The sequence below is a fragment of the Acipenser ruthenus genome, chromosome 26 (assembly GCF_902713425.1).
Source record: "Acipenser ruthenus chromosome 26, fAciRut3.2 maternal haplotype, whole genome shotgun sequence".
In the NCBI taxonomy this organism is placed as follows: domain Eukaryota; kingdom Metazoa; phylum Chordata; class Actinopteri; order Acipenseriformes; family Acipenseridae; genus Acipenser; species Acipenser ruthenus.
The window spans coordinates 15,534,472-15,551,729 of NC_081214.1; the positions used below are offsets into that span (position 1 = coordinate 15,534,472).

A 17,258-nucleotide genomic window follows, 5' to 3' on the forward strand; every position below is an offset into this window, starting at 1 on the left:
GAGTGGAGATGTGCTGGGAATAAGAGAGGCAGGGGTCCAGGGTGACTCCAAGGTTCTTAGCGGAGGAAGAGGGAGAGAGTGTGGTAGATCCCAGAGGAACATAGATAGAGAGATCAGAGGAGGGGGAGGAGGAGGGAAAGAAAAGGAGGTCAGATTTAGAGAGGTTGAGTTTGAGGTGATGCGAGTGCATCCAGGAGGAAATAGCAGACAGACAGGTAGAGATACGGGAGGAGATGGTGGAGTCAGAGGTGGGGAAGGAGAGGAAAATCTGAGCATCATCAGCATAGAAATGGTATGAGAAACCATAGGATGCGATGAGGGGGCCCAGGGAGCGGGTGTAGAGAGAGAACAGGAGAGGACCCAAGACTGACCCTTGGGGGACTCCAGTTAAGAGAGGGTGAGGTGTGGAGGTTGCCCCACGCCAGGTTACCTGGTAAGTGCGGTTGGAGAGGTAGGAGGAGAACCAGACCAGAGCAGTGCCAGAGATCCCCAGGTCAGCAAGAGATGATAGTAGAATAGCGTGATCAACAGTGTCAAAGGCAGCAGAGAGGTCGAGGAGAATTAGGACAGAGGAGAGAGAGGCAGCTCGGGCACACTTAAGTGAGTTGGTGACAGACAGGAGGGCGGTTTCAGTGGAGTGAGCAGAGCGGAAGCCAGATTGGAGAGGGTCAAGCAGAGAGTGGTTGGACAGGAAAGCAGAGAGCTGGCGGTGTACAGTCCGCTCGAGGGTTTTGGAGAGGAAGGGTAGGAGGGAGACAGGATGGTAGCTCTGGAGGGAGGTGGGGTCGAGGGTAGGTTTTTTGAGGAGGGGAGTGATAGAGGCTTTTTTGAAGGCAGAGGGAAAGATGCCAGAAAGTAGAGAGGTGTTGAGGAGGGAGGAGATGAAGGGGAGAAGAGCAGGAGCAGCAGCTTGAAAGAGGTGAGTGGGGAGGGGGTCCAAGGCACACGTGGTGGGTTTGTGACCCTGGAGCAGGGAGGAGAGGTCAGAGTCTGAGAGGGGCAAGAAGGTGGAGAGGGAGGGCGAGTTAGTAGGGGATGTAGTGGGTGTAGGGGTTGGAGCAGGAGGGGGTGCGGGGGAGGGAGAGGTGTTAAAGAGTTTGCGGATATCTGAGATTTTAGAAGAGAAGAAGGAGGCAAAGTCGTCAGGGGAGATAGAGGAGGGAGGAGGAGGGGGGGAGGGTTTAGGAGGGAGGAGAAGGTAGAGAATAGTTTACGTGGGTTGTTAGTGGAGGCTTCGATTACAGATTGGAAATAAGCACATTTAGCAGAGGAGAGAGTAGAGGAGAAGGAGGAGAGGAGAGTGCGGTAAAGGTCTAGGGCAGCAAGGAGTTTGGTTCTCTTCCATTTCTTTTCAGCAGATCGCAGTGTGATTCTTGCCAAGCGGAGCACAGAGGAGAGCCAGGGATGGGGAGGGGAGGGGCGAGCAGGTCGGGAGGTGAGGGGACAGAGGGAGTCGAGGGAGGAGGTGAGTGAGGAGAAGAGGGTGGAGGTAGCAGAGTCTACGGAGAGTTGTGAAAAGGAGTCGATAGGAGGGAGGTGAGAGAGAGCAGTGGAGGCAAGGACAGAGGGGGAGAGAGAGCGGAGGTTACGGCGAGAGGTGACAGTGGGGGTAGGAGGAGCAGGGAGAGGGGGGAGAGACAGAGAAAAAGAGATGAAATAGTGATCAGAGAGGTCCAGGGGGGTGACAGAGAGGTTGGAGGGGCAGCAGGCCCTGGAGAAGGTGAGGTCCAGTTGACGGCCAGCTTTGTGGGTAGGAGGGGACGGAGAGAGACAGAAGTCGAAGGAGTGAAGGAGAGGGAGAAATCCAGCAGAGTGGCTGGGGTTGGAGAGATGGATGTTGAAGTCACCCAACAGGACAGTACATCATATACATCAACCCCGCTTAATATCACTCCTGGTAATGTCACCCCCACTTATTATCACAGCATTGAATCATGAATCATCTTTCCACTCCACTTATCACTTTTCAAAAGCATACTATTGGAAGGTTTATATTAAACCTTAGCGCTGTATTTTAACATATGCCATTGGAAATCACATTGGAACCTCATGGGACTCCCAGGTCCCAGTCTGAGGTAGTGTAGAAATATATGTAAAATAAAATGATGCTTTTCTCCTGTTCTCCTATACCGTGAATAAAGGAGTTCCTTCTAAAATTTGACAAAAATCACTCAGGACTGAAGGGGTTAAGTAAGTTGCAGTATAGTATTGAAATATTCTAAATATAAAGTAAGGCAGCATAATATGGCATGCAGAACACTGCAAAGTGCCTGTGTACAGCATTCTTTGGTTTAATTATTACATATTGTACACTTATTAATAATAGCCTGTAAATTGAAAATAAATTGTATTCATGAAAAGTATTGTAATCAACACAGTGCCTAGTAATATACTTGAGTTACAGAACACAGCAGAACAGAAATAATCGTTGCATCAACACTTCTTCTGTGGTATGCCAGATTATTAATGAAGTCAATTACAGTTTTTGTCACTATTAATGCTCAGTCCCTTTGTATATTAAAGGTGTTAGACTGTATTTGGTCTATTGCGTGTTATTACATGCCAAAAAAAACAACAAGCTGGTTTATCCCCCCCTCTTACCAGTTAGAATCTGGCTGCTCAAATCCCAATAACAATGACAGCACTCCTTCACAGTGTTCTACAGAAAGTCATCTTCATGTCCTTAGCTTGACCATTATGAATAATACTTTACCTCAGCTCCTGATAAGCGCTAATGCCACACAAATTATTGTAATTATCAGGAACTCTAATAGATTAAAACTGCCTTATAGCCGCCACAGTTCTTTAACTGGTAAAAGTAGCTGCCACAAAACAACCCCATGAGCCATATGGGGGAAGAGAGTTGCCAGAAAACCTTTGTGGACGGCAAAAGACAGAAGGACCAGACTTCTTGAGATTGTGAAATTTGACAGCAGTGAAAAGCTAGCTTTCAGGAAAAGGCTTTAGGCATTCAGAACATTTCTCTCTCAATATACCACAAAGAACAAGGTGTAATCCCTATTCAATACAGGGTGATTAAAGGGCAAAGGCCATGGCTCTGCGGCACAACGGTACGGAGATTGCTATTGACAAGACCACATGAACACTCCTGGGATCCCTCTAAACCCAACAACGAGGGGGCGTTTGAATCCGGTTAAAGGGTTTCATTTCCTAAATAACCAAGCCCCTGTGTAGGACTTCAGGGGTCCCGCTTGTACGCTTGTTTTTATTCAAAACGTGTGATAACCTCAGAAAGCCTTGTTGAACTGATTAGAACATTGTTATACAGATTCATAATGGTGGGGGAACAAAAAAAATTAAGTTACAGATATGCCAAACTGTTTACCCAAAACACTCCAACAAAACAGCTGACAATAGCTCTGTGAGCACTACCATTTGTTAGCAAACACTGGCTTAACTGGCCATGTTGTATACCTTTCTAGTTGGAAGAGGAAAACAATGTAAATATAAAAAATACTGTAGAAACAATTAAACCCCATGGTAAAAAAAAAAAAAAGTCCAATAAGAAACATAAAAGGTAAAATACTTGATATACTGAAATAGGAAAAAACCATAAAAAGTGAATAATGAACAAATCGTAGAAAGGGCAGGCACAGGCATTAGCCAAAATGTTAGTTTACTAGCAACTAGCACTGAGATATTATTGAAGTTGTGGATGAACTGTAAATTTGATGACACAATTCAGAACACAGGCAAAGAAGATAGTGGAACACACAGAACGTGAGGCCGATACAACAATTACTAATTTGCGTTTGCAAAACCACCTTCAACATAACTTCTTAAGAGCGCTCTACAATGAAAACAAAATACAAACCACATTGATTGTCTCAGCCAATCATAAACCTCATCGATCGTCTCAGCCAATCATAAACCTCATCGATCGTCTCAGCCAATCATAAACCTCACCGATCATCTCAGCCAATCATAAACTTCACCTCAGCCAATCAGGCTCCTAATAGAGCGGGCATTATCCTGCAGATACTGCAGATCCTCTAAACAGGTCTTGAAACTCACTTTAAAACTGCAACATGCATTTCACGCAGCCTAAGCGATCCGGACCCAAATAAAACCTGAACACATGGCCTCATACACAGAAAGCATGTGTTTGGGTTATAGTGGCATTAATATCCTGCACAGCGGTCATGACCTGCAGATAACTGCCCCTGTGCTTTGTTATGTGACACCTGTCATCAAGGTCAGCTAGGTAAAGGTAATGCACAGCTGTGTTGGACAGCAATGCTTTAACAACATTAAAAAAATAAAGCAAGACTCAATAGAAAGGGTTTACTTTGTCTTCGAAAGCTGGTAACTGAAGCCAATGGGGATATTCATTTATAAATCACACACAGGGAGGGGTGCTTATAAAAAATACAGAGGGTAGGGTGGGGCTCTGGGGGCTCTGTGTGTGTGTGCGCTTGGGGGGTGGGTATGATTTGGGGCAGATATGTAAACAATACAAATGATTTTCTCATTTTACATCATAAACCCATAATATGTTGTTAGTCAGTTTTAAAACAATATAATTGTTTTCAAAATACATAAGTGATTAAAACAAATAAATACATAAATAAATAAATAAATAAATAAATTACATACATACACAAATAAATAAAGGGGGTAAATAATTACCCTTTTATTGGTGCTGGGATTTAGATTCCCATTCAGTCAGCTCTATAGAAGAGTACTGAGATTGTAATAAAAATCCTAATATCCATTTAAAGGACCGAGCATGTATCAAACATGAGAACGTATTAAACATGGGGGCCAATTAAGTCCCAATTGCTTTGTTTTAAAACAAATCTTTATTAAGATAACCCTGTTTTTCTAATCGAACCCTTTTTTTATTTCTTAGATATCCCTATTTCCAACTTGGCTGTTTTTGTACACACATATACACACACACAGAGAACGGTTTTTGTGTCAGATATCTATCCTTATTTATGGTCAGGAACTATTTGTCCCCGAGCCTCTCAGCCACTTCACCCTTAAAGGACCGACACAGAGTATCCATTGCTGGCTGCACCTGGAGGATTTACATGTATTTTGATACCTCCAGGCTACCATAGGTTTGCAATGGAAATAGTGACAAGCCCTTTCCACCTACTGTGAAATGAGTAATTGGTGGGAAAAGGTACAGCTATATGTAGTCATGCAAATTGCAACTAACATTTTTGCTGGCCCGACTGTACAGGTGGTTTTAAAAGTGTAAATGCCAGTCTGAAGGAGAATGCACTGCAGCTTTAGGGAAAGTGATCAGGGAGGGAGTAATTCAGTAAGCAATTCTAGAGCAGCCCTTTGTCCCGTTCCACTCTACTATACCCTGTCACTGCTGGAACCTCCAGCCCCAAACAGTGACACTGCAGAAACACTGGAGGCCTGCAGTAGTTTCATTTCTCTGCTCATTCCATTTTTTATTTTCATACATTAATCTGTCTCTGGGTCTACTTGGTTTGTACAATTTGTAGAAGCATTTGTTTAATGTGTGAAAAAAGGGCACAGAATGTGATGTTTTTTGGTTCATAAAAAGCCATTATCCTCAGAGTTTAGCATGGCTAACACCTTTCTTATTTTATATTCTTTTGTGATAGGAAGGTGGAAAACGTAATCAAGAGGATCCCTTGTTGTGTTTACTTAATTCAATGTGGTGGTACTGTAGCGCACCACCTTAATTGCATTTTAAACAGCAAAGATAGCAAAAGGCATGGACATTTAGAGAGATAAATGATCTGTCCTGTAGTTTTACCACACTTAACATACACCCGCAGCACTTGCAGAAACCTGCCAATCTGTGTTAAACTGGGGGGTGGAGTAGGCATAGCTACTGCAAGGCATAGAATTGCAAGGGGTAGACACATGGAGATACCTTGAGCAAACCTTTTAAGATTCTGTCTGGGGGCAAATTGCTTAAGACAGAAACCAAGAGAGTGGCCACAAGAGAGCGAGCAGAGCCTAAAGTGTTTTAAGAAGGGCTAGACCACTTGTATTGTGTCACAAACACACTCGTTTTGATACCAGGCTGTATGACATAAGTTGCCACAGAGGCAGACTATTTGCCTAACACTGCACGGCTCTCAAAATGGCCGCCAGGTCCCCTAAACAGATGCGTGTAGCTCTGCGTCAATGACCTGCTTCCTATAGAGCCCCCTGCCACCCCACCCCACCCCACACACACACACACACACAAAATAATAAGAGCTGGTAACTCAACAATGCCAGTCTGCAAGAGATGGGGCGAGTCGCAGACTGGGTTCAGTGGTGGCGTACAGGAGGAGGGGAAAAAGGTCTAAGAAAAGCAGGCACTGCCAGCAACAAATACCGCAACGGCTGTCGAAAAATGGATTACTCCCCAAGGACAGAGAACGCAATTACTTTTGGTTAAAAACATTCATTTTTATGTAATGTATTTAATGTAACTACTGTAGATCATAAGGGTACAAACGTAGTCCAGTTTACTTTAATAGCGCTTTTAGTGCAACACATTTTAATGTAATTCCCCAAGCAAATAATATACCTCAGTGTCACTCCAATAAACTACACAGCAGTATATTGCAGCTTTGTATCGCAAAGTAGTAATATAGCAAAAAGGGATTCTGGCTGCAATGCAAGTTATACTACTACAGGTACAGCAGCAGCAATCACGTCCATAATACTGCAGTCTTGCTAGGGGTGCTACGATTCAGACCAATTAAGAGATGTGCTGCCAAATTGCTGTGGTAAAAATACATTAAATGAGGAGCAACCCCTGTCAGCAATTTGTGTCTAGTTAAATGTGACACAGTAAAAAGGTTAGGAAGTTATCTGCAAATGTTAAAGATCCATCTATCAGTCAATACTTCACTGCATAAAAAAGCAAAGAAAATGCCTCTAAAATGTGTTCCAGTCATACTACAATTTTACATTCCTTATGCGACAAAAGAAAAAAAAAACACCAGTGAAAGCAGCAATGGATTCAGCTTGTCATTTGGAACAGCTCTTCCTCTCTGCCAACAAAAAATGCCTGTGGCGTGTTCCTTCCTCTATTAGAAGTTTCATTTTCATTCAATCCGAGGACCCTACCTTAAGAACTTGCCATATACGTTACCCACCAGCCTATACATGTCTATATGATACGGATTTGGAATTGTGTCCAAAGCCTGCAGGGAGATCCCTAAAAAAATCCCTCAAAATGAGGTTGCTGTATCTGCCCCCCCTTCCCATTCACCATAAGAAACAACTGTAGGAACCTGTTCAAAAGAGAGCCACCCTAGGCTTTCGAATCCTGTCTCTGAACTTCTATTAGCACTCTTCAGTTATTTGTGTCCCACTTTCTTTGTGTTGGAAATATAGTTTGATTATTCGTTTGTTTTAATACTATGCTTCATTTAGCATGCAAAAATATGTATCCCGAATTATAGTATATAAAAAAAAGATGTAAAATGTGTTTATACCAATAAAAAGGGGTCCAATGATATATATATTTTTTTGAAAACCACTTTTTTCACGACTACAGGATAGGATTAATACAATTATAAAATAATATGTTACGGTTCCATGATTAATGAGCAAACAAACCAACCTGGAGAAAGTAGCCTACAGGCTTCAGATATTGAACAAAATAACCCTTTTAAACCTGCTGCTGTTTAAAATCTTCCATACACTCATATACGGATTAGCATTAATCGTGTACTGCTTTACCTTTAAAATAACGATGTAGCCCAAGATTACTGCTAATCAGGGTCTGGTGAAACCAGGCAATAGTGTTTTGTTTAATGTGATTTTAGAAACTCAACATACAATACCATTGGTGTGAGCTTGGCAAAATAGACATTCAACTGTCACACGGATTTTTTTTTTTTTTTTTTTTTTTTTAATTATTAATCTGGTCACAGCCAAAAACAAACCAAGGGGGTGCTAGGTACATTTCAGCACCCAGTGGGACCATTAACTTTAGAAAGTGTGAAATAAAACGCTAAAAACAACGCGTTAAAAAAAGCCAACTGTATAGCTCACTAGAAACTTTATTTTAAATAAACAAGTAATAAACACACGTCTTAAATTCAAGTGTCTCAAGTTTTGCAGACATTTGTAACATAGTATTTGGAACAATACAACACGCTTGTTTAAAAAAAAAAATAATAATAATTTTGTATTTGAAATTATTTGATTAAGCAAATGCATCTGTTACATCTTTGTTAACACGATCTACAATGCAAACATTTCCCACCGTCTTTATATTTCCAGCAGTATCAACCCTGCATTGTACTGCATCTTTGACACAGCTGCCAAACCGAACGTTTTCCTTCTACAGTCTCTGCATCCAATTACCGACATTACTGCCACAGTGTTACTATATAACTAGCCACAGTTCGCAGTGCACCTATAGGATGCTCAGCAGCTGCAATTAAAAGGGTTCACAAACACCCATAAAAGGATATTTGCTCTCGCTCACTGCCATTATGAGATATAACATTTGCTCATTGGACCTAATGAAAGAATTGCACTTTGATACGAGTTGATTTTGTATTTACCATATATACTACATAATAATACTGACGGACACACAGTGCTGTAGTTAAAAATATAGATGAATAAAAAAAAAACATGTACACTTGCACTCATTTTGATGTGCATATTGGTGTCTTATTATACAAAGTAATACACGAATAAATAAATAAAAATACATAACTAAATGTTTATTGTGTTTAAATTATTTGTACCTTTAAATAAATATCGCGCCTGCATCAAAATGTAATAAACGGCATCTTATTCGGTTATGAGAAGGCAGTTTAAAGACAGACTTGTTTATTTAATGCTGTTTACCTGACAACAAATGTGCTGTCACCAATTGCAATGAACCACTTTTAATATTTACATTTTCAAAATGATGATGCAGTTCCCACAGCGAGTTCCTTTTGGTTAAATGCTGGCAAACTTATCTGTACCACAGATAAGCGTGTGCCATTACATTGCCAGCAGAGTTATACAAAATAAAAAGGCCCCTTTTTCCGGAATGCAGTGGTGGGCACATAGCGCATTGTTTCTGCATTTATACTATTTTAATAAAAGCATATTCTTTAAACAGAAGGCATCAAATCTGACTTACCTCCGAACGCACCTAAACTGCGTCCTTTTTCTGTCACCCGGATTGCCCACCTCCTAGTATTAGGGAATACCGTATGTCTCTCCCCTCAGTGCAGCCGCTTCTCCATGGTTTCTGCCTAGAACCCTCCAATATCAGCAGGTGGACGCGCCTCTCAGTGATGGAGACGGGCTTTTTTTCCCCCCAGTACTACAGCTCCATTTTATTTTACAGCATTCTTGTTGTTCCATGAAACAAACAAGGAGTTGTACCATTTCATCTGTGCATGCAATTGCTTCGTGTTAAACTAGCGTATTTTTTTTTTAGCTCGAATTTGTATTTTATGCTGCTGCTTTTATTCTTTTCTCCACCATCTAGCACAAGGTGCTTGATGCTGCCATTGTTACATCGATTTTTTTTTTTTTAAAAATTTGCAGCTGGGCCCCCCTCCTGGTGCTCGCGCGCTCCCCCCCTCCCTCTCTCTCTCTGCTCTGTCATAAAGAGCGCGCCCACAGGGTACACACGTGGACGCGCTTCGCAGAGCAGATGCCTTTCAGAATGAACGAGAACGCGCGAACACTGTGCTAAAGATGCAGCTGTAAACCAGTTAGTTATGGTGTAGAGCAGGGCGAACGGTTTTGTTTTTTCCTCCCTATACAAAAATAAATAAATACATGCAGTGGTATCTGATTGGAGATAAGGATGTCTAGCAAATATTATGACTGACACCTTCAGTCATTTCAGATAAACACAACAATAGTGTCATATACAGTAGAATCAAGTTCCAACGTGTTACACATTTAATACGATAGAGAACTAATGTACCCGGATTAGATCCCCGACCTTGGTGAGAAGAATAACAGTTTATTTTATTAACTCTAAACAGCATATCATTTATGTCTAGGAGATAAGCAGCTGGACATAAGTAGGCATCTTATTCTTCCTAAAAAAATATTCAACCACCTCTTAGATAAAGGTTCTAAAAAGCTTTTCTTAATTCTAAGTTTAGATAAAATGTGATTTAGACAAGGTTCAGAAAGCAAAATAGGTAGGCTTGTGAACCATCACAAGAAAACAGCATTATTCAGAGGCATGGAAGGGTTCAGTAACTGATGTGGGTGTCAGAGAAATCCTAGCAAATGATAGACATGTATTATTAAATAGTGGAACAAATGTTGGCAGCCACTTTGCATCAGTACCCCCAAAATGTTATCTATTTACTAGAGATGTTAAATAACTGTGGTGGGTAATTATTGGCCACAAAACCCAATCGGACCCCTTGCTTATTAAATACCTTGGTATCCCAGAATAATCGCACACTCTTCAAAATACAGGCTAAATAATAAGCAAGAAGTCCCACAGCAGAAGTATCTGAGAACATGTCTGTAATTTAAAGGAGACAGCAGTAGAAGTGGTGGCAAGCAGCATTAGAGGTGTGGAAAGGGAATTTCTCTCAAATGGCTATTTGCTTCCATTCCCCTTTCATTGGATGGTGTTTGTGATCATTCTCAGTGGTCCTGGGTTCTGTTGCTCCCATATTGAGTTATTGTGTTCTGTTCTGTGAATATGCCTTTACCTGGCTTTGAGCTTCCTTTGAGCTTGTCTGGAGAATCATAAATGCCAGGTTTACTGCGAGGAAGGCTGTTCAGCACCAGCCAGCAAAGCTCAACGTCAGGTAAGCGTTAGAGAGAAATGGTTATGACTCATTTGCAACAAAACCCAGAACAACTCAGAATGACACCCTAAAATATAAACTACTTACTCTTTAAAATGACTGCAGACGTGCGTTGTACTGTATGTGTTATTGTATATGTCAATCAATACTATAAACCACCCCTGGACGACAAAACCAACAGGATTAATAGTTAGTAGGAGGCAGTTTTAGGATCATCTGCTGTTAACATTATTTAAAACAGACCTCCACCCCCCCTCCTAAATTAATCATGCACAGAGCAGATCAATTTCATATGGTTTTTGTTTTTATGAGAAAATCGATGCTTGACCTTTGTAATGGTAATGATTCACTTACCTGGTAATCAATCTGCTGCTTTGTTATTGACTTCATTAGGACAGGCAGTATTTATCAGACTCTCAAGACTACTTAAAATGGCACGTAGGAGCCGCTACAGTTACTTGAATAAAATTGTAACCAGTTACAGTAACTTACTACTTTAAAAAAATAGTTACAGATAGTTACTTTTCAGGCACAGTTTACATTTTCAGAGATATTTATTTTTTCGGTTTGGTCAGTCTGCAGCACGAAATATTCTTTTAAGATCCAGCTTTAAGATCCATCCATTCTCTAGTAAGATGATATAAAAAGCCCGTTCATGTGACATGTGAGGTTTGACTTGAACTGTTGGAGCACTTTCTGATTCATGCATTAGCCATTGTCTTTTTTTAAAAAATGTAACTCAAAGTAACAAAGTTATTTTTTTACATAAAATGTGATGCGTTGCCACATTTTGCTATACTGCGTATGTGCATGCATGTATGTTCATAGAATAACTTAAATCACAGTTTATTAGTCTATAGATTTGGTCACTTTTTAATAGAATAGCATTATTAATGGTAATCAGTAGATTTGGACACAATGTAACTCATGGGTTTTGTGTGTATTTATAATTATTTGTACCACTTTTATTGAATTTTTGTATACAGCATCCACATTATTCAAGCATTTTATGTTTAGACTTGGATACGGGCTGAAAGCACTTTTCAGTAAAAAAAGGTTTTTTAGTTTTTGTAACAGTTTAGTATCCGTATTACTGTGCTACAGGGACTAGCTGTAAATGAGTGTTTTTGCTAAGCTATCTTTGCTCGACATATATTGATTAATTAAATACATCATAATCCGAGAAGAAACCACATGCAGCACAAAACAGACCTTCAGATTTCTGCACTTCTTTTTAACATACCTAGCGGTTTTTGGATTTCATTGGAAAGAATGGATTAATGAAAATGCTGCTTCTCCACAGATCTGCTTTCCACAGATAGGAGACTTGTTTAAACAGCTTGTGCTATAACCTTAACCAGATGGACTTGTGTCTGTACGGTATTTGGATGAAATTCAAGAGTAACAGCCAAAATGAAAGTGATTTTCCGCATCATATACCAAAGATCCTCAAATCTGGGCTGGATGTGGGCACTATAGCAGGTGACGCTAGGTAATCTGAACTGGATTAATACAAATTATAATGCAGTAATGCATCATTGAATTGTAAATATAGAGTTCTCTGTTCTGGAACTACTAGAACATTACCCGGATCTAATGTATAGAGCATGAATGTTTATGGAGCACTGTAATGAATAAAGAAGGATGAATAACCCACGGGCCCCAGAAAGAAAAAAAAACAGCACTTGTTAAAGTAATTGTAGCTAACAAAACAGTTCTGTACATCTCACACACGCTACACTGCCATTAGCTACACAGGGCTCAAAACTGCAGTTTTAACACTTGGTACTACACTGTGTTCTCAGTTTGCTTGCCTTGTCTTTCAGGAAGTCTGTAACTGCTTTACTTCATTGGTCTTTTCACCCCCGTAGTGCCTTCTATGTCAAAGCATGATGCTGGTTGAAAACATGTCAGTCAATAGGGGAAGCAGCCGACTAGGTATTGATAGGGAAGAAGCCAGTGAAGGGGAGGGGCAATTTCACCCTGGGGGTAAAATGACCCAGGAAGTGCAAGATAGTCTGAAAGCATGGCTTGGAAACATAGATTTCTTTAACCTAATGTAGTACCAGATGTTTTCAAATGTAAATTCACGTATGTTAAAATGCGTTTCTTACAAAACTGCACATTTGAGACCAATATAATATAGCATGGAGAAATACGGGACTATTAGCTAGAATTACTTTAATGAGGTATTGTGTTTATATACCATGTACAACATTTGGAAAAGAAAGTATGTTTAAACTTAAATTAGACAACAGAATTTATAGATTTACTTTCCTTGGATCTGCTTTGGAAGAATACGATTTGCCTGGTCATTCTGTTGTTGGATTTGAATGAATGCAAGACAGATTCCAAAATGAGTTCCGGTTAAAAAGAAAAAAAAAAAAAAAAAAAACACTCCACACAGCTTTGAACATTAAAGTTATTTGATGCAATATCTTTCAACATTTAAAAACATTAGAACATGTACAAACGAGAGGCTATTTGGCCCATCAATGCTCGTCCAGTTCCTAGTAGCAGGTTGATCTCAAAACTTTGTCAGACAGGTCTTTTTAAAATCCCAGTGTTTCAGCATCAAGAAGAGTAACCCATTCCATCCCCTCACCACTGTGTGTAAAGAAGAGTGATCTTACCCTCTTGTCCTAAGTCTCTCCACTTCATTTTGAACTGTGTCCTCTGGTCCTGGTTTATGCGCTGTGCTTAAAGTATTGGCTAGATTAACTTTGTCAGCTCCTTTTCATATTTTAAAAGACATCAGTAAAAGACTTCTCTGCTAAATAGATTACATTCCCTCAACTCACAGCTCATTCCTTTAAGCCCTGGGTTTAGTTTGGGTGATCTTATTTAAATTGAACACAGTACTCTAAGTGCAATCTCACCAGTGCACTGTACAGCCTCATCATAACCTCCTTTGATTTGGATTCTACACTTTTGACTATATAAATCAATCATTGTGTTTATTAGGCGAGTGAGCGGGAATCCCATATACTACAAACTCTGTATTCTTCTGTGTGCCAAACAGGTATTCTCTAGTCAGGGTGCCTTAAATGACATATTAATTATATTATAGCTGAGGAATTAGAATGGTGTTTTTTGTAAACCAACAACATTTTACAGATTACAGAGCTCATATTGACAACATTATGTGAACAACCTTTTTAAAATAAACACTAAACCCATAAGAGTTTTAATTGGAATGTCCGTGTTAGAACATGGAACTGTGCAACCTCACAGAAAACAGTAACAGCGCTGCAGGATTTGAATGGACCATGCACCTCCTTATTATCTGCACCTCCTTATTAATTCTGATAGACTAATTGAATTCATTTCAAAATTACACTGCGCAAGAGATTATAAAGTTCAGCGATTCCCCGCTGTTTAGCACAGATGCCCCATTCTGTCAGTCCTGCAGCAGAAAGCTGCTCATAACAGCAGAGTTCCCTTCCACACAATCAAAAGCTTGATCAAAGACATTGTTCTGCATTAAATGACACTTTATAATAGCGCAGGTAATTGAAAACATCAAAATAAAAAGGTGTCATTATAATAAACATCAATTGTACTTTATCTTGCGTATGTACATTCTAAACTAGTAGTTGCACAAGGCCAATTTTACAGTTGGCTGGATACTGTGAACCAGGGCTAAATGATCTCCATAGTAACACAAAATGTTATTAAAAAATAAATTCCCAACATCATACCATAATGCCAAGTCAATTCTAGCACAAAGCACAGCAAGAATTGAAGCTGAGATTCAAAGGTAAATGAGACATTATTTATCAAAGTGCTAGCATAACAGGGAGTAGGCTGGGCACGAATCGGCGACCACGCAAACCACAAGCGAGCATCCTAACCACTATGCAAAACAACCAAGCTCTTTCACATTTGTGGTTATAGTTTTTACCTCATCTCACCAGCAGGGGACAGAATCAGTAACATCAGTCAGTCTAGGAGATCCGGGTCACAGCACTGATGTAACATGGCGAAACCAGTGATCACACACACCGCAAGAGTATAGTGCGATACACTTCCGTTACGGATTCTCACCTATGTTGCTGAGGTTGAAAGCTCTATAACCACGAATGCAGAGAAGCCTGGCTTAAGAAACTCGTTTGCGGTGTGTGAGGTCGCAGGTTCGAGCCGTGTTGCACAATGAAACTTGGAAACTAAGGGCAACAATTAGATTCTAGGACTGCCACTTCACTTGCAGCAACCATTCGTCATTTCTAATTGTTTACACTAAAAACACCACGCTGTAGCTTTCAATTTTTTTTTTTTTTTTTTTTTTTTTAAAGCTTAGTATCCTCATCACGTGATGAGTCAGCTCCATGACCTGGCTTTACAACCACATTCCATCAGATTGAGGCTGGAGGGTACTAGGAAGCAACAGTTAAAACTCTAAGCTAGAGTGGTACAATTATTATTTTTTTTTAAAGGTTTGGTGGTCTAGTTAACTGTTCACAAATAAAGGTTTTCATACACAAAACTAATTTTCCATAATCAGATACAAATCAGAGGTTGTCAGCATATAGAAAGCTCTGCACTTGCGTGTTGCATTAAAAGTGATTCAAGGGTTCCTAAAAGTGCCAGCAATAAAAGTTCAACATGCGGATTCACGCGTTGGCATATCCACACCAGCAGCCTACACAACAGGCTTGGCTGTTGATATGTGTCTTATACAGGGTGATAATAAAGCCAGTTGCCTACTTTGCAATGCTCACTTACTCGAAGGATGCCATCTGTCAAAAGGTATTGCGAGTCAAAATGAATATGTATGATTCTGTCGTTTTTAATGTCAATGGCAGAAACCCATTCACAAGGCAAACGGTGCCCATATTAAGCAGTTAAATCACTGACACTTCTGGGTGTCAGCTACATTAGGGAGTGACACTCCGCCTGTTAAGTCGTGTTGCTCTGCATGGCTTTCCCACAGCTCAAAGTAGCCAAGTGACTCCTCACCCAGTATGTTTCATGCCGATCATATCTAGTCAATGTGTTAAGGACAGAGGTAGCTTACCAATTTTTCAACAGGTGTTCATTTTATTGCAGGAAGTCTTCCGTCCGGAATGCAGAGTGAATGCCAGCTTGCGTCTCGTTGTGGTTTGAGGTTTTGTAGGCGAGCCAAGTCATCATTCACCCACACTTAACATTAAACAATCCGGCCTTTCAAATTGATTGAGCACTTAGACCAGGGTGCTGAAATACCAGCCTTCAGACAGATCTGAGGTGTGTTTGCAATAATAAACAGATCTAGCTGCTATGGGAATATTAAAAAAAAAAAACACACACACACAGATCTACAGAGGGAGTCTATCTGTCCTTTAATCCATTCATCTGTACGTCATACTTGTATCTATACAGAGAACCGTTTAGCCAAATGTCATGAAACCCGGTATTAACATTGCTATTAGTTGAAGTTACTAAGAATGACAGATTCTGGGGTTATATGTCCGTTCATCCATCCATCTGTGTTTCGCACTTAGATTCTTTCATATCTGGATAATTGCTCAAATTGTCATGAAACTTAGTAATTCTTATTCTACACTATAGTCTATTTTACCCATTAAAGCATAGTTGTACCGATTTTAATTTGAGCAAGGAAGACAACAAATGGAATAGCCAAGACAGCAATTGCATTAATGCAATGTTTTGATAATGAATTTGCTACTTTATTTAATTAGATTGCCTTTTTTTTTAAACTTATTTATGCCATCAAAAGACAAAATACAGTTAAATCATCTGCATTCAGGTCATTAGCAGTTTCTCCGACCTCGCTAATCAACTTTTTCTTCTTAACAAAAAAAGGAAAAGAATGATTTTGAATGCCATACTCCTTTTTGAGGTGTCATTTTGAAGAGGTAAAGAAACATCTCCTCCTTGCATTACTGGGGGGCTACAAGGGGGCTGCAGGTTGACCTGGGGGTCTTGTAGACCTCGGGTTGTGCAGCCCTGTTTCAGTAGAGAATGCTTACACTCAGCGCAGTTCATTGGACCACCCTGGTCTACACCAAGGCAGCTAAGCCATGCATGTTACACACTCAGAATATCTGCATCAAAAGTCTATTCCCCAATGGCCAGCTATCCCTTGTAAGGCTCAGCCAGCAGTAATGTGTGCAGCCTTGGATACACAAGCACCTGCTCTTTGAGCGCCTATATTCATCCCCATCTGATAGTCTTTTTGACATCATTTGAGCTGCTTTATAAATGAAATCACCTGCCCCCAAAAAGCCAAGCAAAGTATTATATTGATTACATTCATGCAGCAACACAATCTTCCCTAACGTTATCCATCCCATCTTGTACTGCTCATGCTAGATCAGCAAAAAATTATCCACAGGAGCAAAATCTAGTGCTAGATCTGTCACACAACAACTTACGCTCCCTCCAACTCGCCCCACACTGAAACTGAAGAACTGACAATACTGGAAAAAAAACACCCCACCCTCCACACAGCAAACTAGGCAGTAATACCTTTCATAGCTTTCAATGAATTGACAATGCTCT

General features: G+C 40.3%; 1 protein-coding gene across 1 annotated transcript in view; it reads right to left on the bottom strand.

The window, feature by feature from the left end:
- LOC131701645 (neurite extension and migration factor-like) overlaps positions 1-10,060 on the bottom strand; it is a 103,961-nt gene extending 93,901 nt beyond the window's left edge. The window contains exon 1 of the mRNA XM_059000721.1: positions 9,104-10,060. The gene's annotated coding sequence lies outside the window, so the exon portion shown is untranslated. The remainder of the gene's footprint in view (positions 1-9,103) is intronic.
- Between the last annotated feature and the right edge of the window lie 7,198 nt (positions 10,061-17,258).